Here is a 27,522-nt window from a genome sequence, read left to right on the forward strand (position 1 = left end):
GGAGGCCCCTTGCAGTTACCCGGAAAACTAAATTACATGAAAAGATACCTTTCCCTTGTGAGCCCAGTGCCAAAAGTTGCCGACCTTTTCCTGGGGGAGCGTGTTACACAGCGCTGTCAGCCCTGGACCCCCAGGCTGGCCCCTCCCTTAGGAAAGCGGGGAGCACAGTGCCCGGCCTGTTTGTCTTTGGGGGTGACAGGTAAAAGCAGGAAAGATCAGTGTGACCTTTCACTCTTTTCACAGCCCCTTATTTCCTCTTCTTAGCAAGGAAATTATGCCTGAGGGGTAAAAGAATTGGAGGGGGTGAAATTATGGAAGTCATTGATGATGAAAAGAGGGACAGGGAGACAAGTAAGAACACTAGAACTGTTTGCCTGGATGTTCTGTTTTTTCTGGAAATTTTGGAGGAATGGTCCTGAGCAACCCAATCTTTCCATCTAAAAACTCCCCGCTAGCTATCACAAAGTAAGGAAGCTCAGAGGGAATCGCTTGCAGCCTTTCTCAGCGGTCCTTCTGCCATCGCTTGTGAAATCTACCACACCCGAGAAGACGCTTAATGGGTAGGGTGGAGGCTGGGAAAAAGGCTTTCCTTGTCAGAAAGTTACCCTGAACAGCCAGTTCTAACCTTGTAAAAATGACCGACACCCCTGCTGTGGGCACGCTGGCGGGTGCACAGTGAGGCCACGCAGACACCGCTGAGGGACAGCACTGGAGCGGCTTATTAACTGCAGGTGATCTGGGACGCTGCAGCGCAGTGACGTCCGGGGAGACGTGAAACCTCATGTCACCAATGAGTGTTGGCTTACCTCTCCAACTTTCCAAAGAGCCAATTTAAAAAAAAAACCCAAAGCTTTTTATTATCGGTGATCAAAACCATACAAAAGTTGAATTATATAACGAACCCCCACATACCTATCACTTGGTTTCAAGAATTACCAATGCAAGACCAATACTCAGCCATTTTAAAGGAACCAAATTATGGTTTAGAATACATCCGTAAGAAGAAGACTGCACGAGGAAATCAGGGAAAAACTCAGGAAAAGCACAGAGCACGTGTTCCCTTTCAGCAGTGCTGTGCATCTTTGCGAGTCAGCATAGCACAGCCACTGGAATCACCTGCATGTAGGTCCAAACCCCAGCCCCGCCACGTGCCTTTGGATGAGCTCCTTAACCTCCCTGGGCACCGGGTCCTCTGTCTCTGAAATGGGGCAGTAGTACCTCTTACAGGCTTGGCGTGAGGATGAAGTGGGATACACAAAACAAGCTCTCAGGAAGCGGGCGGCTGCCCTTATGACAAGTCTTGCTGTTGTTGTTATAATCATAGTGCTCTTAGTGGCTCTACGGTTCCTACCATAGAGCCAGCAGTGGGTGATCACGGGGTGGCGGTCAGCGGGAATGGGGACACATGCTGGTTCTCCAGCAGAGAAAACTTCATCTGAAAACTTCCTTACCTGTGGTGTCGGAGAGAGAGCCCTTGAGCTAGAAACAGGTGGGGAAAATTTTAATTTGTCAGGTTGGCTACTTAGTGGTAAGGTTAGCAAGGATCTCGCCGTAAGCCCCTCGTTGTAACTGGACTTACTAGCTAGGTATCCGCGAGGGAAAGCTGGTTTCTACCAAGAAACCAATGAGCACCTAACGAGAAAAGCATCTGGATTTCCACACCAAGTCCCCCTCCTTGCCATGTCCTCTGTTTCCTAGGTTTGGGTCTGCTGTTCTCGTTTACTGGGTTATCTCTATTTCACCCTCGATTTTCATAACTTCCTCCTTTTCCACCTCGTGCTGTGTTCTGTCTCCTCTCAAAGGCTTCTATGTGTCATGAGGGGCAAGCAGATTTCAGAAAGGGGTTACCCATGGAGAAGAACCTCCGGGATGGAGCAAGTCACTGAAGCCTGCCCAGCACCCTCCCCTCTTGCCGGGGTGCTTGCTTTTTTAAATGCTGACAGCTGGTGGGAAAGGGAGACGGACCAGAAGAACCTGATCTGCTTACTTTTGTTCCGAGGGCTGTGTGGAAGGTTGGAGACAAGTTCATGTGCCTCCCAGTTGGCCATAAGGACGGTGTAATTTTAAATTGTAAGAGTGGGCAGTCATCGAGACAGGCCAAGGCTCCTGAGTTCTGAGTGGGCAAGAATCTGATTGGGTTGATCCCCCAAGGTCCTTTTGAGGCATCAGCGTTTAATTTCTAAACAAATAACAAGCTGCCCTTTGGGAGAGTGAAACAGTAGTTACAATGGCTCCTGTTCACTGAGCGCTTAGCATGTGCTACACACCCAGCTAACCGAACAGTCTCAATTTTCCAGAACAACCCCATGTGGTAGATGGTGGCATTTCCATGTTGTAAAGGAGAGAATGAAGATTCAGCTAGTTTTAATAACGTTTCCAAGATCAAACAGTAAATGACAAAGTTGGAATTCAAATTGGCATCTCTGTTGACTAGAGTCTGTGATCCTGATTACCCCTTTATTTTTCTTCCCCTCTCCCTCAGCCAAAACGCTGTGGACATGTAATTACGTTTAGCGTTGTTATTTATCGTAGAGGTGATGGTTCTGTTTTAATTACTGAGCTTATTTAGGCCTGGGTTATGGGCAAAGGCTGGCATGGAACTGAGGGAAATTGATCCACCATTTGTGCAGACTTGACCTTCATTTGCTTCTAGTTGTGGTAGCAAATGCTGTGACTCGACGTTCCTCCAACCCTCCCAGACACCCCCTCCCCCTGCCCACCCTGTGTCATGCTGTCCTGTGGTAAGTGCTATGAAAATGTTCATGGGATCTCTGTGCTGCCCTCTCAAGAAACTTGAGAAAACTTGTGCAAATCTCAAGAAACTTGGGAGAGAAATTGTTTAGTGGGTGACCAGAAAAATATTGAGATGTTTTAAACATTGACTGAAGTGACAGTTTAATAACCTGCTCTCTGGGAGCGCTTTATTGGCAGGTGGCCCTAGGGTGAGCTAATGGGTTAGGAATGGTTTTTATCCTCACTCCCTTTAATAGCCTCCCCTTGGAGGAGAGACAGATAATGAACCCTTGGAAATCAATGGTGCTGCAACTTGACCCCAGTGCAGTTTGGGGGAAATAAGAAAGATGACTCATGATTCATTATTTAAGATCCTCCTTTTAAAAAGTGTTGTTGTGAAAGATTTGACAAGTAATGATTGCTCCCGTTTAGGAACTATCATTTAATTGAAGCGGAAAACAGGAAGAATCCAAAAGCTTGTGTGACTAAGCAGTGTTTCATTTCGTTTGAAACTGGCCCTTACCGCCCTGGCTGTAGAAAGAGGAGGCCCCATATGCGGTCTTTACCTGGCAAGAAACCCGGCTTGCACCAGGGCATAGTAGAGGACGCCCCATACCTGATGGCAGGAGAAGAGAATTTACGGATGCTTCTCTTTAGGAGCTTTCTCAAGGTAAGTCATAAATGAGGTCTTGCTGCTTGTAAAAGGATGCCCAAGAACTCTCTGGGACAGCACTTCTGTGCCCCTAAGGGCACTGGGCTCTCCTGGGACACAGTTTGTTCCTGCCTGGCCCCCGAGGGTCCGGTGTTCATCGTCACATACCTGGCTGCTGCTTCCAGCCCTTCCTCAGTTGTAGGTCTGAGCCTTGTTTGTTTAAACATCCATCAGTACTGCTTGGAAAAACAAAACAACATGCATACTTGTCTGGGCACTGAACGTTCTTCCTGAATTTTTGTCCTGCCCATTGGCCCGGAGGCATAATGGGTAGGGCAAGTTTCGGCGTTGGTTTGGGAAGTTTCGAGAACAGCTGTGGGCTGGGTCTGTTAGTTGGGGTTACTCTTGGTTTTAATCATTTTGGAATGTCTGAGGGTCAGGGAGCATTGCCATAGATGGACTATGGGAGTTATGTCCTGGCTCTGCCTCTCTCTCACATGAGGGCAGATGCGCTGGGGAGGCATTTTATAGGGCCCTGACAGGTGTTAGGTAACCCACATCCACCGTGTGTTCTCCTAGACACCCAAAAGGTGTGCAGTGTAAAAACATCACCAGGTAGATGAGACACCTGATTGCTTTTGACTCCCTCACATCAGTGGCTGCCAGTCTTCATTTCCTTCTGTGTGGTGTCCGCCATCGGATCAAGGGCGTGTGCCCCCAGGACCTGGGCAGAGGCAGTCCTTTGGAAACCCAGGGTTTGTCACTTGTGGTAGCTTGACCCTGGGCCAATTACCTAACCTCTTATTCCCCATCTCAGTATAGCAATTCCGTGTAGCACATAGATTGTGAGAGGAAACGATGTCACAGAATATGATGAAGCTCTCTTAGAATTCTTGCCCTCTCTTCACAGCTTCTCGTGATGGGGTTGCCTTGCTCTGTAAAGAGCTGGACATGGGGCGGCCAGGAAATCAGTTCCCGGCTGCCTTGTCTGCTCCCTTCTCTCCTCAGGTTTGTTTAGGGCTGCTCAGTGGGGTCAAGTCTATTCTTGCTTCCTGTCCTATAACCTGGCACCCACCCCAGAATCCTCTTTTTCTTGGAGGCGGTCTCTCACGGTGGTTTTCAAACGTGAGAGTGCATGAGAATCCCCTGGTGGCTGTGTTAAAGCAGACTGCTGCGTCCCACCCAGAGAGTCTCTGATTCAGAAGCTCTGGGTTGGGGTGAGAGAATTTGCATTTCTAACAAGTTCCCTGGTCCTGCTGTTGACCCAGGGACTGTATGTGGAGAGCCGCTGTTCTAGTGTATTGGAGGGAGCGGAAGCTTTTGAGTTAAGGAGAGCTGGATTTAAATCCAGCTTTGGCACATACTTAATTTTGCAACCTTGAAAGGTTTTACTTAATTTCCCCAAGTCTGAGTTAACTCATCTCTAAGATGGGAATATTATCTACTCCAAGACTTTTTAGAGAATTAGATGACAAAGATGACACATAGTAGGGCTTTCAATGATCACCAATTCTTTTTGCTCTCCTGAAGTGTGCACACACTTGTTCCACAGACAGGCATAAGAGCATTTCGTTCTCTTCAGCTGAGCCCTGGGCTTTAGGCTCCTCTTGTCAACATGTACAAGCTGATGAGAGTAGAGGAAGTGCTGACAGAAGTCGGAACTGTGCCTACCTGTGGGGGAGTGCCCACGGGGAGACTGGAAATGCTGATGGCCAGACGTGGTCAGAATACATTTAACGCTCCCTGACTTGCCCGATGGCAGGAACCGTGTCTTACTCATTTGTGTATCTGTGCCTGACACTCCTGCCAAAATCTCCAAACTCACACTCTGCTGTTATCCCTGGGCTGTGGAGGAAATCTCCCAAGTGTGATGTTTCCCAAAGTTTCAGGATCCCAGACCCCACTTGTGTTTTTCACGCAGCGCAACCATCATCTCAGGGTCCTTAGGACGCGAAGTCAAGGGGCTTTATTTCAGCTGGTCTGGGTTTTCTTGACTCTCCCCAAATCCATTATTCCTCCTTGTCTCCTCAGGGATGGCCCTCCAATGGGACCTAGTATGGAAATGTACAGTAATATATAGATCAATATGTAAATTTTAAATGATATCCCTCTTTATCATCTAAAGCAAAATTATATATACCATAAAACAACTTTCCTAGAGATCTGAATAGTAGTGCTAATCATTTATCATATATTTTTGAAAGAAGTGCCTTTTTAAGACTTGTCTAGTGTAGTGATCGCTATCTAAATGATGCCCTTCTCTGAGCCACGATTTGGTTTGGAGACAATATCAAAATTTTTTATAGTATTCCTATTAAAATACTCAAGTGCAGGGGTCCTTACACTATGGCTCACTGCGTATGTTTGCGTAAATAAAATTTTGTTGGCACACGGCCATGCTCATTTGTTTATGTACAGAAACAAAATGGCCCTCACAGCCTAAAATACTTACTATTTGACCCTTTACAGAAGAAGTTTACAGGGGTGTCTGTCTGCTTCTGGTCACTAGGCCCCACTGGTACTTTTTGCCACCAGAGGGCGCTGGACATATCACCGGCTTATCACAGGCAGACACTCCCCTGGATGCACTGGCATCCCCTGTGGGCTGAACTCAGACATCCTGCACCTTGGTCCCCACCGCCGACAGAAAAACCTGTCCTACCACTTGCTCTGTCAACATTGGGGTCGTCTGCCACACATGCCCAGGCCCTCCCTTCTCAGACAGCTCAGGGGCCAGAGCATACCTTCGGCACCCCTCCTGGGCTCCGCTACAATTCTAGACCTGGCTGGGCAATATCTATACCTGACTCATAGTCTCCATAGTTGAAGTTATTTAGCGTCTTGTAGAGAGAGCTACAATATTTACAAAATTAAGATAGCACGTTTAGATCCTGTCTGAGTTGCCTGCCTTATTTTATGAGGGAAATGCAGGCTTTCACGAGTGAACCGCCAGAGTTCCCATGCCACGTGTGTCCTGTTCTCTCTCCTTTCCCCAGACTTCACTTCTTGGTCACAACTAGCTCTTCCAGCCACTCTTTTCACCCTTTCTTTCTTAGAGCTTGCTGCATCAACAATCCACTTTGCCCTATATCTTCAGCTTTGTATCAACCTGTTCAAATCCCATCTTAACTAAGCAATCAACCTTGATCTTCAGTCCCCTCCGTAACTACTCGTTTCCCTTATTCTCTGCCAAGTTTCTTGAAAAAGAGGTCTGTTCTTGTTCTCTCTCCTTCTAAATTCCCACACAGTTCTCTACCCAGTACTGTGAGCACTCTTCCTCCAATACACTGTGGAAACTATTCTGGCCATGTCACCAGACCTCCATGTTGCCATATCCGAGGGACACTTTTTTCCAGCTTTATTGAGATATAATTGACATATAACATTGTGTAAATTTAAGGTGTACAGCATGTTGATTTGATACATTTCTATGTACTGCAAAATGATTACCACCGTAGTGTTAGCTCGTGCTCCAATGGACATTTGGATTCAGTTCTTGCCTTTCCGGTCCTGTCTGCTGCATTTGGCCCTGTGGACAGCTCCCTCTTGCTTGGAACTTCTACCTCAGTGGTTTTCCAACTTTTTTGACTGCAACTCAACTTAAGAAGGAAAGTTTTACATAGCAACCCAGTAAACAGGTATATATACACAGCCAAAACTAAAGTTTCCCGACATACTACTCATCCTTAACTATATGCAAGGAACTCTGATGTTTCCAGTTTCATTCTTTTCCAGTGCTGGTCACAACCAAGTGAATTGATTTCCTGACTCTCTGATGGGTCCCGTTCTACAGCTAGAACCCTTCTGCCTTCGCTTTCTCTGACACTTTTCTCTGCTTCTCCTCGCATATCTCTTCCTATCCTCCCTTATCCCCATAATTTTGATAATCCCCAATATTCTACCTTCAGCTTTCTGTTCCTCCTGTGTGCATTTTACCTGAGTGATCCCATCCTTCCTCTTCATGCTACCGACTCCAAAATCTGTCTCCATTCTGGAACCTTCACACTGTACTCTTGCAGCAAATGAGGTTGGCTCCAGGTTCCATTCCCAGAGACCTGCATTGGGTCAAAGTCAGGGGAGACTTTGGGAGCTGAGTTGAAACTCACGGACCTGATCTAGGACAAAGCCAAGAGCACAACCAAAATGAAAGCCAGTTGGGTTTTTGTGCAAGAGTCTCTGACAGAATGAGCTTTCTCCATTGTAAAGTTCTGACATTTCCTCTTCTGATGTTTCTCTTTCAATACTCAATTGTTAGAATGAGTCACTAAGCCCAGCCCACACTCATGGGGAATTGCCTGGCTTTATCATCAATATGAGAAGAAGAGATAATAGCTTTCCTTTACCGAGTGCCTGCTATTATGTGTCAGACACTGTCCAGGCTTCAGTATGTACACTAGTTCAATTCAGTTTTAATTCTCAGAACACTAAGAGCTTGGTGGTGTTATCCACATGTGAATGATAGGAAACTAGGACGTAAATAGGATAATTGACTTGTCCACAGTGGCAGCTCTTGTGCTTGGACTGGCCTGTTTAACTCTTCCAATGGCCACTTCCAAGGACTCTTGGCCCCAGTGTTTGCAAAACTCTTCAAATCAAATGCCAAATGGGGGTGGTGATGGTACAGAGAAGTACAAGCTCCTCCAGCCTCTTGGGTCTGTAGCAGGGAGTAAGGTGGGAGTAGACAAATTGAATAAAACAGGCAGAGGGTTGATGAAGCCCCTAGGAGGCTTCTTAGCAGTTGATTGGCGTCTATGGTATGGTTCAAGTAGTGAGAAGTTGTGTTGTAGGAAACTCATTAACGAGGTGAAGCGGGGAGGAAAAAAGGGAAAAGTGAGATGTCTTGGGTGTTTGTGAGTGTTGATGGGGTGAGGAAGGGGTGGTGATGAGAGGAGAATGGATTTAGAAATAGGACATGTAGGGAGGTAAAGAGGATGGTTACAAAAGAGGGGCAAAGATGTTTGCCTACTTCACAGGTCTATGGTGAAAATTAACTTTTTGAAGCGGAAATACAGTTTCACGGTACCTATTGCACTTTTGGAAGAAAGCTATCATTATGGAATGAGAGTCACATTCGGGCTTTCTCTGCCCTGTGAAAGATCAAGGAAGAAGCCTCACCAAAACCTCTCCATCTCAGGGGAGATCTCCGTGTTCCTTGCCACTTGGTCATCTGTTTGGCCTAGGTTCCTCCATCACGTTTATGCGTGACGTCGAGTTAATCCCTGGAGACGTCTGCCTGCTTCTCAGGGTGACAGCACTTCCGGTAGAATAGAGTCAGCCTAACGAAACTGGGGATTTTTCAGAACTACGGCTGAGATAAACTTCCCTGTAAACTTTCTTGACTCTCAGCCCTGCCCCTCTTCTGAGGGTTGCACAGCCTTCTTGTGGCTGCTCGTTGCTCTGCCTGCAGCCATCTGAAATCTTTGCTTTGCAGTCTTTGACTGGCAATAGGGAAGTTGTAGTTTCCGGATTACAACGTGAAGACTTATACTAAAAAACACTTTTCTTCCAGTTTTTGCTTTCTTGCTGCCAGGTGAGGCCCCCGGAAATTGACTCTGAGCTGGAGAAATGCATGCAGAGGTTTACTGGGGAGTGTTGTCAGCAGCAAGGCTGATGAGGGAGTGAGGAAAGCAGGAGTGGACGCTGGGAGAAGCTGAACTCAATGCAATTGCCACAGAGGCTGCAGCCCATCCAACTGGAGGCTTGGGAGCCCAAACGAGGCAAGAAGCAGCTGCCCCTGGAAAGCAGGCATAAACGTGGGCAAGGCAGCTCCCTTGAGTGGAGTTCAGTTCCTGGCGGGGACTCAGGGGTGAGCAGTCGGCAGCCAACCCACTCGACAGCTGGGCAATGAGCACCTGGTTCTGCAAGGGGCGTCTGGGCTGTACATGGCAACGCCCACTACAGATATGGGGTCTACTCCAGTGATCTTAAACATTCTGGTTATTTCTATTTGTTCCATTTTAAATAATTTCTTTTCTGGGACTTTTTTTTTTTTTCCATCCCCGGACTTATTCATCTTAGAATTGAAAGTTTGTGTCTTTAGGGATTCAGTTTTTCTTAAACTCACTTTTTATTAGCATTTATTGTATGTCTTGACAGGAGGTTAGGAATCATTGATTTATTAAACTGTATCCTGACTTCGAATGCCCTACATTGTCTTCTCAGCCTGAAGTATATAGTTTATATTTTTCCTCCTCTTTCTGGTTGTTACATAGTCTAATTTCTAATCCAGTGATCAGAAATTATTTTCCACCTATTTTTTCTATTTTCCACCTCTTAAGTCAGGACTAAACCACTGATGACACATTTTGTTACTAATAGTTTTAGCTAATCAAGGGGCTGGAGAGGTCGAATTGTTTTAGTTTTTCTTAGAGACTATTTAACAAGTAGTTTTGCAAAATGGCAGATAGTTGCACCATTTTCTTGATTCTCTGCAGCCTCTGTTTCTCCATCATCAACTTAAAAAATACAAAGTCAGTACATACAGTCAGCATTCAGCTAGAGATATGCCAGGAGAAATAAATGATCCTTTTTACTCTGCTAAAAAGTTCTAAATGGCATGGCCTCTTTGATTTTTATCAAATAGCTACAGTTACATTTTATGTGTGTTTCAAACAATGCCACATAAAATTGTCTCATTTTATGCACAGAAAAAATTGGGCAATTCTAATCATCCCCCAGGCCCATCCAGAAAAGGGTGCTGGCGGAGTAAATTGTAGACTAGATTTGGGCTATTTGCATTTTGTGGCAAAAGTTACCTTGTAAACAGAAATAGCTGCTCTCCTCATCAGGATCATGTGAACCACACTGGTATTTAGGAGCATCCGTAATTCTGCAAGGAATTTCCCCGTAAGAAAGTTTAGCATTTTTTTTTTGATGTCGTGTAACAATGTTATGCAAGCATTTACTACTTGCTGGTGCTGCTGCTGGAAAACGTGCCTCCGGATCAAAATGTGGAACAGAGGTGTGATCAGGCATTGCAGAGAAGACCAACAACTGCCTCGTAATTGAGAAAATTCTCTGCGAAATATTAGTGCTGATGCTTAGAAAATATAAGGCAGAGTAAAACAGGCATACTGTGAAATGAGCAAAAAACTTGTGTATAACCAGAAAAGCATAATGGAAAAATGTTGGAGATGCAGCTACTGTATCAGTCCCGTCCTAATGAGGCCCTGAGCTTACCATGTTCGTACTTTTACTCTCTCTGGGAACACATCTCCCTAATTTAAATTTATTGCTATGGAAAAACTAAACTTGAATTCTGTGAATCTGGAAGTCTATGAATCTTCGGGAATACATCTCTCAAAATAAAGCAACAGTCATTACTTTCCAGGCTTTGGCTTTATTGTTTTATTTTGTTTTGATGTTTTAGTTTTTCTGACTGTGCTAATATCTTGACTTGTGATTGATTTTAGGCCGTTCGTAAGAGGAGAAGATGCAGCTGATCAAGAAAGGGATACAGAAGCAAGAAAGAAGGATGGGAAGACAGGGAGAGTCGTGAAGGAAAAGACAGAGAAGCTGCAAGGGTCTGAATGGTGAGGAGATGGGCTGGAGGCCGAGAAGAGAAACGGTGCCCAGAAAGCAGTAGCCGACTCCGGAGGAGGTGGGCCGGTAGGCGGAGAGAAGTCTGACCCAGGTTCAGATCGCGGCTTAGCGCCTCACGCACCAGCTGAAGTTGTCAATCGTTAACTCCTATTTACTGAGTTCCTGTTATGTGCTGAGCACCGTGAGACCCAGAAGATAACTGCAAACAGGACAGACAGGACCTTACAAGTCACGTTATTAGGCAGGATTTGATGTTCAGAACTGCAGAAGAGCTGTGAGGGAGAAACAGGGGGTGTTATGGGAGAATCAGAGAAGGCTTTATTGACTGAGTGACAATTAATGTGAGACCCAAAGAGTGTCCTTGACTACTTATCCCTGAGCTTCATCTCTCCATCTGCATCGTGAACACAACGGTGCTTATGATACAGGGTTCTCCTAAGGATTAGCAATGATAGATGTATGTTTTGGTAGCATTTTATTTACAAAACAGGTGGCAGATTTGGCTCCCAGGCTGCCGCCCCCTGCCCTATACCGTCCACACGTGTTGGTTGTACTGTGAGACAGGCAGAAACGTCTGTATCATTTGAGCCTCCGTACAGCCCCTGATGTAGCTGCCCCATGCCTACCTCTTCAGCTTCCGCCACAGGCTCTCTTGACCTTCTGAGAGGTTTTTGTTGGTGCAGCTCCCTCTGGCTGGCGTCAGCTCTCCGACACGATGCCCCTGCTGCCCCCCATCATCTGTCACAGCTTAGGCCCAGGGTCTCCTCTGCTAGCGAGCCTTTCTAGGCTTCCCCTGCTAAGAAATGAACTGCTCGTGAGCAGGGCCCCTATGCTGTCGGTTTCTGTTCCCCCAGGATCATGCCTGACTCAGTGAGTAACTCCCCTCTTCTGTCGATACCAGTAATTAAATTAATATCTTTACCTATGAAACATAATCTTTATAAAATCAGAGAGTGGCATAGAACACTTCATTTAGAAATGATAAAAGGAGGACCAGGGGCTGGCCTGGTGGCACAGTGGTTAAGTTCACACGTTCTGATTTGGCAGCCTGGGGTTCACTGGTTTGGATCCCAGGTGCGGACATACAGACTGCTTGTCAGGCCACGCTGTGGCAGGCATCCCACGTATAAAGTAGAGGAAGATGGGCACAGATGCTAGCTCAGGGCCAGTCTTCCTCAGCAAAAAGAGGAGGATTGGCAGTGGATGTTAGCTCAGGGCTAATCTTCCTCAAAAAGAAAAAAAAGGAGGACTGCATGCTAAGTATATAATTGCTCAAGTTTATTTATGTTTAACTTATTCCTCTTCACATCACACCTGTTGTGAAATCCTATCCCTGAGAATCAGCTGCTGCTTCTCCCTGTATCTGCAGTTAACATCTTTTCCTGTGTCTTGACTCAGGCTTGCACTGACACCTGCAGTGCTCTGCCTTGACACACGGCTGCTCAGACCACCTCCTGCTGGGATTCTCTTACTCTCTCATTTCTTTTCTGATGTTGTCTGCCCCGTTACCCTGCATGCATGTCTAGTTTCCTTGCTCATTACCTGGTGAGATGGGCTGTTAAGTGACACTTTTGCCTGAGATCCTAAGATGATCAACGTGAAAGTGAGTGGTGAGAGAGAGCATCCTCTTTTGTAGGACTTGGGAAAAGTTAGTGGCTCAGAGCTGGACTGATGATGTCTAAACCTCGTTCCTGCGCCAAGGGTGTGAAATGTCAGGAGATCAGAGAGCGGGGAAGGATATGTAGAGAGTTGCGAGTGTACTGTGAATCTCCCTTTCTCCCACCAGCACCCGCCAAGAGGAGGGGTGCAGGATGTCTGCCCTTCTCTTCAAGTCCTCCAAGAGGGGCTTCAGCAGTACCACCCTGGAGAGCTAGATGTGTGCCTCTTAGAGTTATAGGCTCAGAGTGGACTGAAGATGGACACCCCTTTGAGAAAGCTAATGGTCCAGAGACTAGCTGGGCAGCTAAGCGAAGGCTACTGCTCTGGGGTTGGGATGGACCAGACCTCCCAGAATTTGTCTTGAGTGTTCTCCTGGATGAGATCTGGTTGCAGGTGAGAGATGGAGCATGGGGTCGGCTCAAGTCTTGTCCAGGGGACCACCTGGAGGGGCTCATACAGGGAGAAGCTGAAGATAGGACCAGGTTTTGAGGAACTTCAAGCAGCCAGCCAGGATAGAAATGCATATGCTTGGGTCAAGACAACCTCAGGATGAAAGTCTACACTGATGATGGGGTTTGCCAACACACCCACGAAAGCACCGTGAGAGCAACTGTTGGCTTTACCCCGTCGCCAGGTCCAGATGCACGAAGCCAGCCTACAATAGTGCCAGTTGGGGGGAACTTTCCTTCCTCTTTCGCTCTTCCTCTTCCCCTCACACGTCTCTCTTCAGCACCACAGGGATCGGCTCAACACAGGTGAGCAAGCTGGCAGAGGAGGAGGGGACAGGCCGGGGGTGCAGGAGGAGAGCCCCTGACCTGCCCTTGCTTCTGCAGGGCTGGCCACCCGCCCAGGGCCAGGCCTCCCTGGAGGATGGGAAGGCGCAACGTGACATCTCATGCCCTTTTGGACTCTGAGAGGGGCCTGGAGTGTCACGTCTCTGGAGTGAGGACGTTTGCATTAGCTATGAGTGACTAGAGAAATCGTAGGGACAGCCTGAGTTTTCAAGGGCCTGGGAGAGGCGAGGGAGAGAAACTGTTGGTGTTGGTGTTTCCCCATGTCAGTCTTGTTTAATAAATCAATCAAAATGTTCCCACCTATATTTTTAACTTGTAAAGACTGTGAAATATTTATTATTCCTGGTGATGTTTTGCCAAAATCAAAGGAAAGAAAATGGAGGGGTTAAAACAACGTGCTTTTGGAACTGGAGGACGAGGGTGTATTTGCTAAAAGTGCAAAAATACAACACAAGGAGATTAAGAACTGAGCCTATTTCCTCGTTAACTACTTTCTCACGCGCTTTAATAGTATCTCATAAAAGCGTCGTTCACACCCCAGCTGTCTCTGGGATTAGGGATCTGTGTTATTTTCCACTCCTGCTCTGCGGCCTTGGGAGAGGAAAGCCAACAGAGTCACTGGGAATCTATTCGGTTGGGAGAATCCTGGAAACACAGAAGACTCTCTGGTTAAGATCAAAACCTCACTGGGGCTGGCTTTAAATTCCACATTCTCCCTAGGGAAGCATCTTGATTTAAATCCTTTTTAAGCCAAAATGCCGCAGAGGATAAAATATCTTCAGAGTTCGCTTTAGCTGGGCTGCTCAGCGGAGCCAAGTGGAAGAACACGGGCAGTCTGGAATAGTCCAGCTGAGGTTTGCAGAATCCACAGGTGTGGGAGTGACGGTGACGTCGGTGGCTGTGGCATCACCTTCGTTTTGCCACAAATCATTTGCAGACTGACTTTCTTTCACAACAAGGTCTGTGTGGAATAAATACTCCTGTTGCTACGGAATTAGAAATGGGGCAGCCTTGGTTTCAGGGACTGAGGTCTTGATTTTAGAGGGGAGCCTCTGTAGGAGCGAGCCAGAAGGGACTGGCTCTGTGAAACGGCTACGCACTTGGACCATGTGTGAGGCCACCCCCACCCCCAGCCTCTGAGAGTGCAGTGGGGGCCTCTCCTCTCTCTAGGATGCTGCTGCTGGGACTGGCCAGCATCCATCCTTTACAAGGCAAACCCCTTACATCTAAAAGTATTTGTATATCAATAAATATACAATACACACAAAGAATATATGTGTGTATATTTAAAAGAAGAATACTAGAAATAAAATGAGCATCCACACGTACCATCAAGCTCAAGGAACAGAACCTTGTCAATATTTTTTAGTTTCTCTGTGTGCCCTAACTGACAATGTCCTTGCCCTGCCTACACTCTAGAGGGAACCCCTCTCCAGAATTTGTGTTTATCAATCCCCTCTCTTTTAAATTTTACCACACATGCATATATCACTAATCAACACATTATTTAGTTAATTTAGTTCTGAGCTTTATATAAATGGAACTATGGTCTGGTTTCTTTTGTATCTTGTTCTTTCACACAATTGTATTTTTGAGATCCGTCCATGTTGACATGTGTAGCTGTCTTTCTTTCCACCACTGCGTGATGTTGCGTGGTATGAATATATCAGTGTTTGTATATTAGTTCTGTTCTTGATTGGCATCCAGAAATTGATGTTTTTTCTATTAGGAATACTGCTACTATGATCATGCTTGAACATGGCTTCTGCAGTGCATTTTCGATAGTTTCTCTTTGGTTACAATCCTTGGAATAGGGTTGCTAAATGGTAAAGTATATCCATGTCCAATTTTACTAGGTGGGCACCAAGATATTTTCCAAAGTAGTTGTTTTAATTTAATAATCACTGTGGTATTATATAAGAGCCCCCACTGTTGCATATCCGTGATTACTGTTGGTACTATCAGACTTTAAATTTTTATCAATCTGGTGGGTGTGAAATGATATCTATCTTTTACTTGCATTTCCCTGGCTAATGCCATTCCTGATCTAATAGAGCTAATAAAGTTGGGCATTTTTTCGGGAATTACAGGTATTCTTCTTTCCTTGTCTATGAAAGCCCTGTTCCTATCTTTTGTCTGCTTTGTGGGGTTTCTTGTTGTGTCACAGGTGGTCTTTATTTGCCATCTTTTGTTAAGTGTATTACAAATGTTGCCTCCCAGTTTGTGCCTTGTCTTTTCACTCTCTTTATGGTGTCTTTGATGAGTAGGATGAACAGAAGTTTTAAAAATTCAATGTAGTCAGCTATACCAATGCTTTCCTTCATGGTTTGCATTAAGAAATCCTTCCTTACTCTGAGGTCATATATAGATTCTCTTCTAAGTGTTTAAAAAATTTACCTTTGACATTTCAGTTTCTTAATCCATGTTGTGTGTGTGTGTGTGTGTGTGTGTGTGTGTGTGACTGCGTATATGTGTGTACATTATGCTTTACCTGTTAGACATTTCATGCCTGAATAGGTAAGCTGGCACCAGGATGCAGGACAGGAAGTATAGCCCGTCCATGCATCTCTTCAGTGAGAGTCCACCCAGCACTCCAGTGGCCATTCTTTAGCCCCACAGTGACAGTGCAGATATGGGGAAGGACACCACACTGGCTTAGAAGGCCTAAGTTCTGTAGGAATCAATATCTCTTCTAACTATGGGCATAGCTTTCAAGAGAAGCTGGCAAGAGAAGTGCCTAGTTGTAAGCAGGTGGTGTCAGGGAAGCTTCCCATGAGAGAATCGTAGTCCTTTGCTAGTCTTCCAGGAGCAATACAGTTAATCAAGCAGGAGTCATATTTATTGTAAGTGTTGCTGCCTCGCAGCACAGCTGACATTCTACCTTCATCAGGTTTCAAAGGAAACAGAACCGAGAAACAGTAATCCAAGGCCAATTTCCTATGTTGACGGAGAAAGGGTTGTGTTAACCCTTTCCCTTCCCTCACTGTGTGTGTGTGTGTGTGTGTGTGTGTGTGTGTAGAGGATGAACAGGGACCTATTTTCATTATTTTTTATGTGGATAATGCGTTTTCCCAGCACCATTAACTAAATAACCATCTTCTCCTCGCTGATCCACAGTGCCGGCTAGATCATTTTTCAGGCTTCACCTTATACGTGAGTTTGTTTATTAACTTTCTATTCTGTTCCAGTACCACCCTATGCTACTTCCTACCACAGAATCCTAATTAAAATAGCGTCATAATAAGGCTTGATATCTGCAAGGTCAAGTCTGCCTATTTCTGCAGGTAACTCTTGTCCGTTCGTGATAGCTGTTTTCATCTGTCAGCTTAGCCAGGCTCGTCCCACTTATGCAATGCAGCACTAATCTAGGTGTTGCTGTGAAGAAATGTTGCAGAAGTAATTATAGCCCCTCATCAGTTGACTTTAAGGAAGATTTTCCTGGATTATCTGGGTGGGCCTGACTGAATCTGTTGGAAGGCTTTAAATACAAGACTGAGATTTCCCCAGGAGAGAGAAGAAATTGCACCTGTGGATGACAGCTTTGACCAGTCCTGTGGAGTTCCACTGTGCTGATGGCAGCCTTTGCTATGGATTTTGAATTTGCTTAGCCAGCCCCTACAATCACGTAAGCTGATTCCTTATAATAAATCTCTGTCTCTCTCTGTCTCTTTCTGTCTGTGTCTCTGTCTCTCTCTCTATAAATATTCTGGTTCTGCTTCTCTGTTTGAACCTTGACTTGTATACTATTCTTCTCTTTTTTATTTCATATAAATTACAAAATCAACTTGGCAAGTTTCACAAAAATACATGTTTGGGTTTTAATTTATACTACAGTGAAATCTATATGCTAATTTGGGTGGAATTGATAGCTTCAAAAAGTTGAGTCTTCCTATCCATGTTTTTCCACTTATTTAGGTCTTTTAAATATCTTTCCATTAAGATTTATATTCTCTTTAAAAAAATCTTATTTTTATAGTTGTTATAAATACTATATTTTAAACTTCTTTCTTATTAAATAAAACACATATATAAAAATTACACAGCTTAATGATTTTTGTGTGTGTGTGTGTGAGGAAGATTGGCCCTGAGCTAACATCTGTTGCCAATCTTCCTCTTTTTGCTTGAGGAAGATTGTCCCTAAGCTAACATCTGTGCCAGTCTTCCTCTATTTTAGATGTAGGATGCTGTCACAGTGTGGCTTGACAAGCAGTGTGTAGGTCCACGCCAAGGATCCAAACCCATGAACCCCAGGCCACTGAAGAGGAGTGTGTGAACTTAACCCCTGTGCCACCAGGCCAGCCCCTGAATTATTGTAAAGTAAACACCCATGTAATACTACTCAGGTCAAGAAATGGAACATTGTCTAAGCTTGCTGAGTGCCCATCCCTGTTCACAACCCCCCTTCCTCTACTTGAGACGTAATCATCATTCTGACCTTTGGGGCGGTCTCCCTCCCTCCCTTCCATAGTTTTCCCACTTCTGTAAGAATTTCTAAATAATCTGGTTTAGACCTAATATAGATGGAATCATGCGGCAGGTATACTATTATGGATACTTGATTTGTGACCCAGTGTGAGACCGTGTTGTTATTCACCCTGCACTCTTCCTGCTGAAATAAACATTCTACCATTATGAAATGTCCTTCTTTTTCTCTTAAAGTCGACTTTGCCTGATATTAATATACCATCCTTTAATTTTCAACCTTTCTGAATTCCTGTGCCTGGTGACCTCTCTGGTTCACCATGTTTTCTTACATCTTTGTCCAGAATTCTTTACTATTTTATTACCCTCCAAGCTATAAAGCATTATATATTTTGTATAGATTTTCACTTATCCTAAGTGGGAAGGTTAGTGCAAGTTAACCTCATCTGCCATTATCAGAAGCTGAGTCTTTTCTTCATGGCTGGCTTGTAAAATTGAATACTTTTTGTGTGTTGATCTTACATCCGGCAGACTTGCTAAACTCTCTTACTAAGTCTAGCATTTTATGTATAAATTCTTCTGGATTTCTAGATAGATAGCCATGTTATCTGCAAATAATGAGAGATCTCATTCTTTCTAATCCTTACAACTTGAATTTCCTTTTTTAATCTTGCACTGGCAAGTGCCTCCAATATAATGAATAGAAAATAGAAATATTGGACATCTTTGCTCATTCCTGATTTTAAAGGGAATCCACTTAATGTTTTACTATTAAGATATTTGCCACAAGTTTTTTACAGATAATCTTTATTAGATTAAGCAGGTTCCCTTTTATTCCTAGTTTGCTAAGAGTTTTTTAGTTTTTTAAATCACGAGTGGTTATTCAATTTTATTGGAGGTTATTCTGCATCTATTAAGATGATCATATGGTTTCTGTCTTTGAATCTGTTATTGGGGTGAATTACATTACTAGATTTTTGTAACGTGAACCAGCTTCGCAACCTTGAATAAATCCAACTTATCATTATGCATTATCATTTTTATAGATTTCTTGATTGGATTTGCTAATGTTTTGTGTAGGATTTTTGCATCTATGCTCCTAAGTGAACTGGAATTTAACTTTCTTATAATGTTCACGTCTGGTTTTGGTATCAAGTTTATACAAGCCTCGTGAAATGAGTTGGGAGTGTTCCCTGCTGACCTTTCTTTGAAAGAATTAGGATAAGCTTAGCATTATCTGATCCTTGAATTCTCAGGAGACCTCGCTTCTCAGCCATCTGGGTCTTGTGTATTCTTTGTGGGACGATTGTAACTACTGATTTGCTTTATAGGCTGCACCTACCATCATTAAAGACTCCTGCCAGGGGGGAGCCTGCTGTGCCAGCAGAGCCTGAGCTGTCTGACCGCTGGCAGGTCCTGGCTGTCCTCTCTGTCCCACGCCTGCTTTCTCAGAGGTAAAAGCCGCATGGGATGTAGCTCCCCCCAGTGGCCACAGATGGGTGACTCTGAAGGAGAGCTTGTTAATGGTGAGCAGCCACACCTTGAGGGAACCAGCTCGGTGCTGGACAGCTAGGCACTTGTGTCCCAGCACTGTTGAAGGGTGCCATCTTCCCCAAGGGGCTGTAGGCTTGCTCTGGTCAAGAGAAAATGATAGGACAAGGAGTGACAAGTGGGAGCCAAGGAGGGTTGGCTGGTGGGTGAGAGGACTGATGGGTTCCCTGGGAAGGGTGGGAACGTGGGGAGAGCCAATGGTGGAGTGTGGCTCCTGGAGGCTCGCTGCTGGGCCACACATTGACGTTTAGTTGCCAGATCAGGGGATATCCCAGGAAAGGGGCTGTGGTAGCAGGGCCAGGTGGAGGGATACCTGGGCAGGGGGTGGAGCTCCGTGCAGCAGCTCTTTACCAACAAGTAAGGAAGTTTTTCAAAATTTTCATCACTCTTAAAGCTGTTCTACTATGCACCAGCTCTGATCACTGGATAGATGTTTCTAGATTTTCTTTCAGTTCTTTGAAGGTATTATATCATGGGCTTCTGGTTTCATCATTCTGTGAGAAAGTAGCTATTAGTCAAACTGTAAATTCTTTGTGGATAATTTGTCTTTTCTCTCCAACAATGTTTAAGGTCTTTTTCTTCTGACGTCTTGCAGTTTCGTGATGCTGTATCTAAGTGTTGTTTCTTTTCATTCTGCTTGAGTTTTCTGATCTGAGGAATAGAATCTTTCATGAGTACTAGAAAGTTGTCAGCAGCATCTCTTGAATATTCCTGTCCTCATTCTCTCAGTTACCTCCTTCTGGATTGTATATTGTGCCTTTTCACTTTTTCCCCCATTTTTTTCTTAATCACTTCATTTCTCTGTGATGTCTTCTTGGTAATTTCTTCAGGCCTAAATTCCACCTTGTTGATTCTCTCATCAACTATGTCTAATATGATGTTTAACCTACATATTGAGTTTCATTTCTCTTTGGTCTTTTTTCAGAACTGTATGGTATGGTAAACTTTCATAGTCTCTTGTTTCTTCATCATATTTTCAATAATCTTTTATTTCTTTGAAATCTTAAATGTGTATTTTAAATTGTATATGCTAATTCCATTCTTTGAAGTGTTTGTGTGTCTACTTCTGTGATTAATTATTTTTCCTTTTCTTACTCAAGGTGGCTTGTTGCCTCTGTGTTTGCTGAGTTTTGACTGTAAGGTCTGATTCTTTATGACTTTGTGGGAAATCTTTGAGATTCTGAGTTTGAAGTGCTTGAACTGGGACTTGACCTCTTTAAGCAGAATATTCATATTGGGGGTTTGGAGGTATATAAGTAGTGTGAATTCCAGGCCCAAACCCATTTATTGTGAGCTTGTAGTTAATAATTCTTAGGAAAAGATTGCCCCCACTCCTACCAATCTACAGAGGCAAGGCCAAAATAGCCAAGTAGAGTATTACTACCCGCTTTCTGTATGGGGGAGGGAGGCTGGGGAGGCTCTATTTACTCACTGTGGGGGTCACTCTTTGAGAATCTCAGCATTGGGAGTCATGGTTTTCCTATCCAACCTCCCAGACTTCCCACCTGACATGGACCCAACATTCTCCAAGCACTTGTTCTTGGTCAGATTATCCAGAATTTTCTATGTGCCGTATCAGATAAGGTTTCACCTCATGTCTGGCAGTCATATTGCCAAGAATGGGTGTATGCTTTAAAAAAAAAAACCTCTTTCTTTATTCTCCCTTCTCCTTGTCCTCCCTATGCCCCACCTCTCCCTTTATCTGGCAGGTTCTAGGGCTCTCAGCTGGGGTGCTGCCTCTCTTCCTACTCCACCAACACTTACTTCAAGAAGAGTTCAAGTAGCTAAAATTGAAAAGACAGCTAATCACCTATAATTATTTAAATTTCCAACAGACTCCAGAGATCCTGTTCAGTGCAATTTATTATAAAACACACACACACACACACACACACACACACACACACAGCATCTTCTATATATTATACATTGTTCTAAGTGCTTTATGAATATTAATTCCTTCAATATTTGTAATAACCCTATGAGTTAGGTACCATTACCTTACCTATTTTACAATAAGGAAATTTAGGCCATGAGAGATTAGGTAACTTACTCAGGATCATAGAAGTAGTTAAGTGGGGAAGCTAGGATTGAGATCTGAACAGCCTGACTCTAGTGTTGGAGCAGGTCATCGAGAGGATGTGACTGCCGGTTGACCTGCCAGATGGACCCCGACAATTGGAGGCTCCTCACCTCCTTCCTTGTCCTTGGAATGTACATTCCACTCACCATTCCCACAATGGGAGCCATTTTCAAGGATGCATTCTTGAGAGAGCAATGCACTGTTGTTGAGAACATTTGGATAGGATACATGACTGAACCCAGTAAAGGTCTCTATAGAAACTTTTAAGATTCTAGCAGATGGCTGCGGAGATCTTGTCTTGGGGCTACTTAGGACAAGTATCATATGTAAGTTCCTTGCTTATTAATCCTGCCACCTGCCAATCTGGAGTGGTCTGCCTCTTTCTTCAGTCTCTCCTCGCCCTCCATGTATGGGGAGCCAGTTTGTGAACCAACACTAACCGTTTAAACCAAACACAGTGCAGTCCTGGGGTAATTCTTCGTTCATTTTTGATCTGCCTCCAGCCTTGTTCTGTTGGATTTCCTAAACATCCTTCTTAGGTATTACACATTTTTGGAGATAATTTCAGAAACCTCATTATTTTACAAATACTCTTGGTATATTAGCCAGGATTAAGTCACCTCATAGGAAATGGCAAAGGTGTGAAGCTGGGGAAAAGGGAAATGGGATTCTGGTGATGATTCACTTGAAAAGGACAACACTGTGAGAAGGTGACAAGGAGGCCTCCTTGCCAAATGTCTTGAGAAGTTTTCTGAATGAATGCTAGTTAATGGGGGAATCTCAGCGGAAGCAGAGGGGCAGTCACTGAAGCTTTATAAAGGTGTCCTCTCTCTTTAACAGGACCTGGAGCTTACATGCTCCAGATAACTCTCCATAGTCTGGTCCCTCCTATGCTCCTTTTTGAAAAAAAACTTAGTTTCTACAATTGCCTGACTGTAATGTTGTGATTGTATGGAAAAATTTTGGGATGTGGTTTTAGAAGACCAGTGGTCTAATTTCTAATTTTCACTAGCTATGTAGGTTGGCAATTTAACCCTTTTGAACTTTAGTTTCCTCCTCTATAAAGAGGAAATTACAACAGCTGTCCTGCTTACCTGCAAGACCTGTGCTTGTGCTATGCAATTATTGTTAATAACAGTAGTAACACTTTCTGGTCACGGAGCTGTAACCAATGATAAGTAGAGTAAAGGCAAGAAGAAAAATTCAAGTCAGTATGTTTTGCTGTTTATTGAAAGCTTGAGTGAATCTTAGATTCAGTGGTTTACTTTTATTCTTTATGTTTACTCCTATTGAGCCCACTTGCAGTATGTCACTGAACTTGCCTTTAGGGTGTAGGCTTTTAATTTTTATGGTAGTTTACTCATTTAGAGCTTCCCCAGATAAATATGCATTGGTCCCTTATGGATTTTGCATGTAGTTTTAGGTGTGTCACGGACCTCCTGCACATCAGCCATCTCCTAAGGGTCGTGGACCTCTGGTTATGACCCACTTTTAAGGTTCACAATGTTATACCTGGAATGGACCAATGTGAAAAGAATCTTCTCTGAATTTGCCAGTGAATGAATTAGGTCAGTAGCTGTTGGGCATCCAGCAGCCTGGAGCTTCACAGATTTTAGAGGAAAAGCTTTTTGATCATTTAGATAAAAAATATCTTGAACTGTATGATCTTTTCTTTATTTGCCATGAATCCTTTCATTAGCTTCATAATATTCTCCAAAGGATTTCTCTCTGGGCTGGAGAAGCATGTTTGTGAGTTGATGATGGTTAAGAGTTCAGCATTTCAGGATTTGACATAAACCTGTAAGTATTCCATTCTTTGGAATTGCAAGAAATATATGTAATCATATTGGCCAACCAGTAAAATGACACAGAGCAACATAATTCCTGTTTTTAGGAATTCTCTTCTTCCCAAGAAACTGAGATGCAAGTTATATGATTAGTAACTTGTTCATTTATTGTACAATGTAAGTCTGAAAACAGTTTCTAAAAAGTAGCAAGAGTTTTACATGGGTGGGCGTGTTTGTTAAAACCGACCAAATGGTAAGCTTAGAATTTGTGCATTTCACTGTATGTAAATTTTACCAAAAAACTGTGAACAAATACTGAATTCTAGTGGATGATATATATGTGAAAGCCTTTAAGGTGAAGTGTACTGATGTTTATAACCTACTTTCAAGTATATCAGAAAAAAACATGGATTGATGAAAGGCCAGATGGATAGGTCTGTGATAAGGCAAACAAAGAAACACGTTCACCGTTGGAGAATCTGGGTCGTGGGTATTTGGTGTCCATTGTAAAATTCTTTCAACTTTTCAATATGTTTCAACATTTTCTTAATTAAGTGTAGCCAGGAGGGGGAGGAAAGTAGCCAAGGGTAGATCCTTACGTCATTGTCAATTCTTTTTGAATATCTTACTTCTCCTTTGTCAGCAAATACACTGAATATAGAAGTCTGCACCCACAGCTAGCCCATGAAACACGGAAGACTAACACCCAGACGGGAAACAGGAGCTCCCTGAGTCACCGGCAGTGGAGTTAAAGTCGCAAGCCTAAAATACCCTCATAAAAGGTGCAGCTATTCATTTGGTGCTTACACGTGTCAAGCTTTGCCCTAAACACTTTTGAATGTCACTCATTTTAATCCTTACAGCAATCCTTCAGGGAAGGGAGAAGGGGGAAGGGAGAAGGCATTATTTTCACATTACAGATGAAGGAACTGAAACTAGGAGAGCAGGATTTTAGGAGGAGAGAATGTCGAGAAAGAGCCAGAAATTAGGTAACAGCAATAGCCCAAGTTTCATCAGCGTTTAAAAGTGTTTTCACACCTAGCCTGTGATTATCTTTCAAAGAACTCAGACAAGAAAGAGAGAAGGGTCACAACTTTTAGGTGCCTGGGTCTTGGAGCTTCCTAAGATGGTCAAAGGATTAGCAGCCATTGATTGATTCATTCAGTAAATACTTAACAAGCACCCACTATGTTTCAAGTACTGTTCTAGTTGCAGGGGATACAGCTATAAACAAGGCAGATAAAGTCCAGTGCCTTGTGGACTTACATCCTAGTGGGGATCTGAAAAGCTAGTGATGGACCAGCTTCAACTCCAGGAGAGAACTCTTTGTGAGGTCACATAGGAAAAAAACTTTCTCATCCAGCAGGTTATCTTTGTATCCCCAGGGCCTAGCACTGAGCCCACATAGATGGTTTATGGAATGCAATAGGGCCTTGAAAGGCTCTAAACATCTGAAAGATCATAGTGCTTCCCATCCCCATCTGCCATATGTAATTCAAAATAAAACAGTACAAAACTGAAAAATATGGGTGAAAAGTCTATCCAACTTGCGATGTTTTCCTGTGATGATTATATTTCTATGAAATACTCAATCCTTCTCTACTGCAGTCTGACCCATGTATTTCTGTATTGTCCCTGTTTTCTTTGCTGGTTCTCTAAGCTTGGGCTTACTATGCCAGTTGGGTGGTCCAGCAATGGTAGGCACTCATGCCCATCTGTTAATTATAGAAAAAGTAGTTTTAGAGGAATTGAAGCTCCTTCAGCCCTGGAAGTGGTATCTACCTAATTTCGTCTCAAGCTAAAGTATCTTTTATCATGATCTAGACAAATTTAGCATCATGTCTCATGGAAGCCCATCCTTGCTTGAGATAGGATTACCTTCTGTATATTTAATCATTTTAATATTTTGTATTTTTACTGCTTTGTTCTGTTTACTTTAGTCATTTACTAAAATGACTCTTGCAAAACCTCAAGCGGCTTGTTCGTTTCCTGGGGGAAGAGGCAAGTCTTTCCGTAACATGGAAAGAGGGAAGCGCCTCCCTCTTTCTTCCTCTGTCTTGTATCTGGTTTTCTGCCACCTTAAGCTGTCAGCCATGTTCTAAAAAGCTATATTTTTAGTTTGGGTCTTTTACTTTTTTTATTAGTTTTTAGTATTCCTATTTTGTCAGAATGCTGTTTCAATATTTGACTGCTATTGCTCCAGTGTGGTCTCGATAGGTATGAGGTCCAGTGTAGCGGGTGGATCTTCTCCTCCCCATGCCTCTCCTTTCCTGGGAACTGCCTCCCATCCTCTCAGTCAAATCATTTTACAATAGGAGGAGCCATGTTCTTTCACAGGGTTCTAGTTGCCTGGTTGTAACAAAGCATGGCCAATCAGAGAAGGAACCAAAACATGCAGAGATCTGTAGACCTGTTTTTTCGAATGACCGAGATACAAACTCAGGGTGTTGGCTATGGCTGTTTTCCTCCCAGGGAGCTGGGAAGCAGAAGAAACCTGACTGCTCGTGTCCATCGGGAACTTTTCTGTTAGAAGCTGTGAGGGCCCCTTCAGTGTATCCTATTTCAAAACCCCAGCGGGGTCATAGGGGCCCATAATTGGTTTAATTTGGGAGGTACCAGGAATGAAACTGCCTGAAGAACCCTAGCTATCAACTTTACCCCCAGCTATTTTTCATCAACGTTGTCTTTGATAGAGAAATCACATTGTTTCCCCAGAAACTAGAATATGCTACCTTCCTTATGCATGATGTGAGGTGTAGGGGATAAGAAATAGCTGGGAAAAGATTTTTTAAATTTGAGTGGTACATACAACTCTTAAAAAAAAATTCTTGTTCACCCATGATGACTAAACAATATATATATATTTTTTTAAAGATTGGCACCTGGGCTAACAACTGTTGCCAATCTTCCTTTTTTTTTTTAAGGATTGGCTCCTGGGCTAACAACTGTTGCCAATCTTTTTTTTTTTTTTCTGCTTTATTTCCCAAACCCCTGATACATAGTTGTATATCTTAGTTGCAGGTCCTTCTAGTTGTGGCATATGGGACGCCGCCTCAACATGGCCTGACGACCGGTGCCATGTCCGTGCCCAGGATCTGAACCCTGGGCCGCCGCAGTGGAGCGCGCGAACTTAACCACTCGACCACGGAGCCAGCCCCTAAACAATATTTTGATTTAAATTCAATTAATATATAAAATATTTATTTTGATTTAAAATTAATTAATAGATAAAAAATAAAAAGTTATATACTCCTTATGTTTATAAATGTTATATAACGATAAAACCAAACCAAATTTATAATATAGTTAGATAAACAATACTGTGTGAAATGGATAATGATCCACTTGCAAAGCTTTTCCTCTGCGTGGGTATGGTCTCCGTGCTTTGTATCTATTAGCTCATTTAATGATCACAGAAGCAGATTTCACTCTGATTGCATCTGGTTTACAGATGAGAAACTGAGGCACACAGGCCACTCAGCTATTAAGTGTCACAGCTTTACTTTGAGCCCAGGCAGTTTGGAGTCAGAGAATGTGCGCTTAATTACACTAAGTTGCCTGTCTAAAAGCCCGTGAATGACATTAAGGTGGCAGATGGTGCTGATGAGTTAACATTCAGTGGCAGGTAGTTGGTTTAACTCGGGGGAGAGATGTGTATGTGTTGACCTGATTCTTTTGGTTTAGAGCATGGTGGACAATCCTCCACGTCACCATCGTGATTCCTGCCATTATTTTCTCTTTTTCAACAATAAGTGCTTTAACCACACATCTGTTATTTGTACGAGCCAATTTAGTAGTGCACCGAAAACCACAATTCCGTAAAACTGAAAAAAAAATAGGAAAAGAAAAATTAATCCACTGAATATTTACTTATTAAACTGATTGTTAATGAACTTTTGCAAAATGATAGGAAAAATACAAGATCTAAGGAATATGCTCTGGACAAATGCTATGGGTTCTTTTGACGTCAGAGGTTTAGATGAAGGCAGCTCAATCCTACCGTTGTTTCCCTCGTTGAACTCAAGACAGACCTTTGTTTGTTCTGATGTTTGGCCTTCCCTGGGCACCCACATGATCATAAATGTAACTGCAAGAGTGAGACCGCTCAGAGCATACCGGATTTTTAGGTTGCCATGCAGATTCTCTAGAATTGGCTTATGTTAAAAAAAATGTTACTTTTGAGACAAAAGCTCAACTTTAAATTTCTTAAAGTGTTGTGATCTTTCAAAAACACATTCACAGGGGTCTTCAGTTTAAAAACTACTGGGCTGGGGGGATGTCTTACAGACTGGAATTCAA

The 27,522-nt window shown here is 43.5% G+C and overlaps 1 long non-coding RNA gene across 1 annotated transcript; it reads left to right on the forward strand.

The window, feature by feature from the left end:
- Positions 1 to 3,014: 3,014 nt before the first annotated feature.
- LOC138919665 (uncharacterized) lies at positions 3,015 to 13,700 on the forward strand. The gene is made up of 2 exons (XR_011430063.1): positions 3,015 to 3,403; positions 10,798 to 13,700. It is a non-coding gene; the product is annotated as an uncharacterized lncRNA (long non-coding RNA).
- Positions 13,701 to 27,522: the final 13,822 nt, after the last annotated feature.

This window comes from Equus caballus, chromosome 20 (assembly GCF_041296265.1).
Source record: "Equus caballus isolate H_3958 breed thoroughbred chromosome 20, TB-T2T, whole genome shotgun sequence".
NCBI lineage: Eukaryota > Metazoa > Chordata > Mammalia > Perissodactyla > Equidae > Equus > Equus caballus.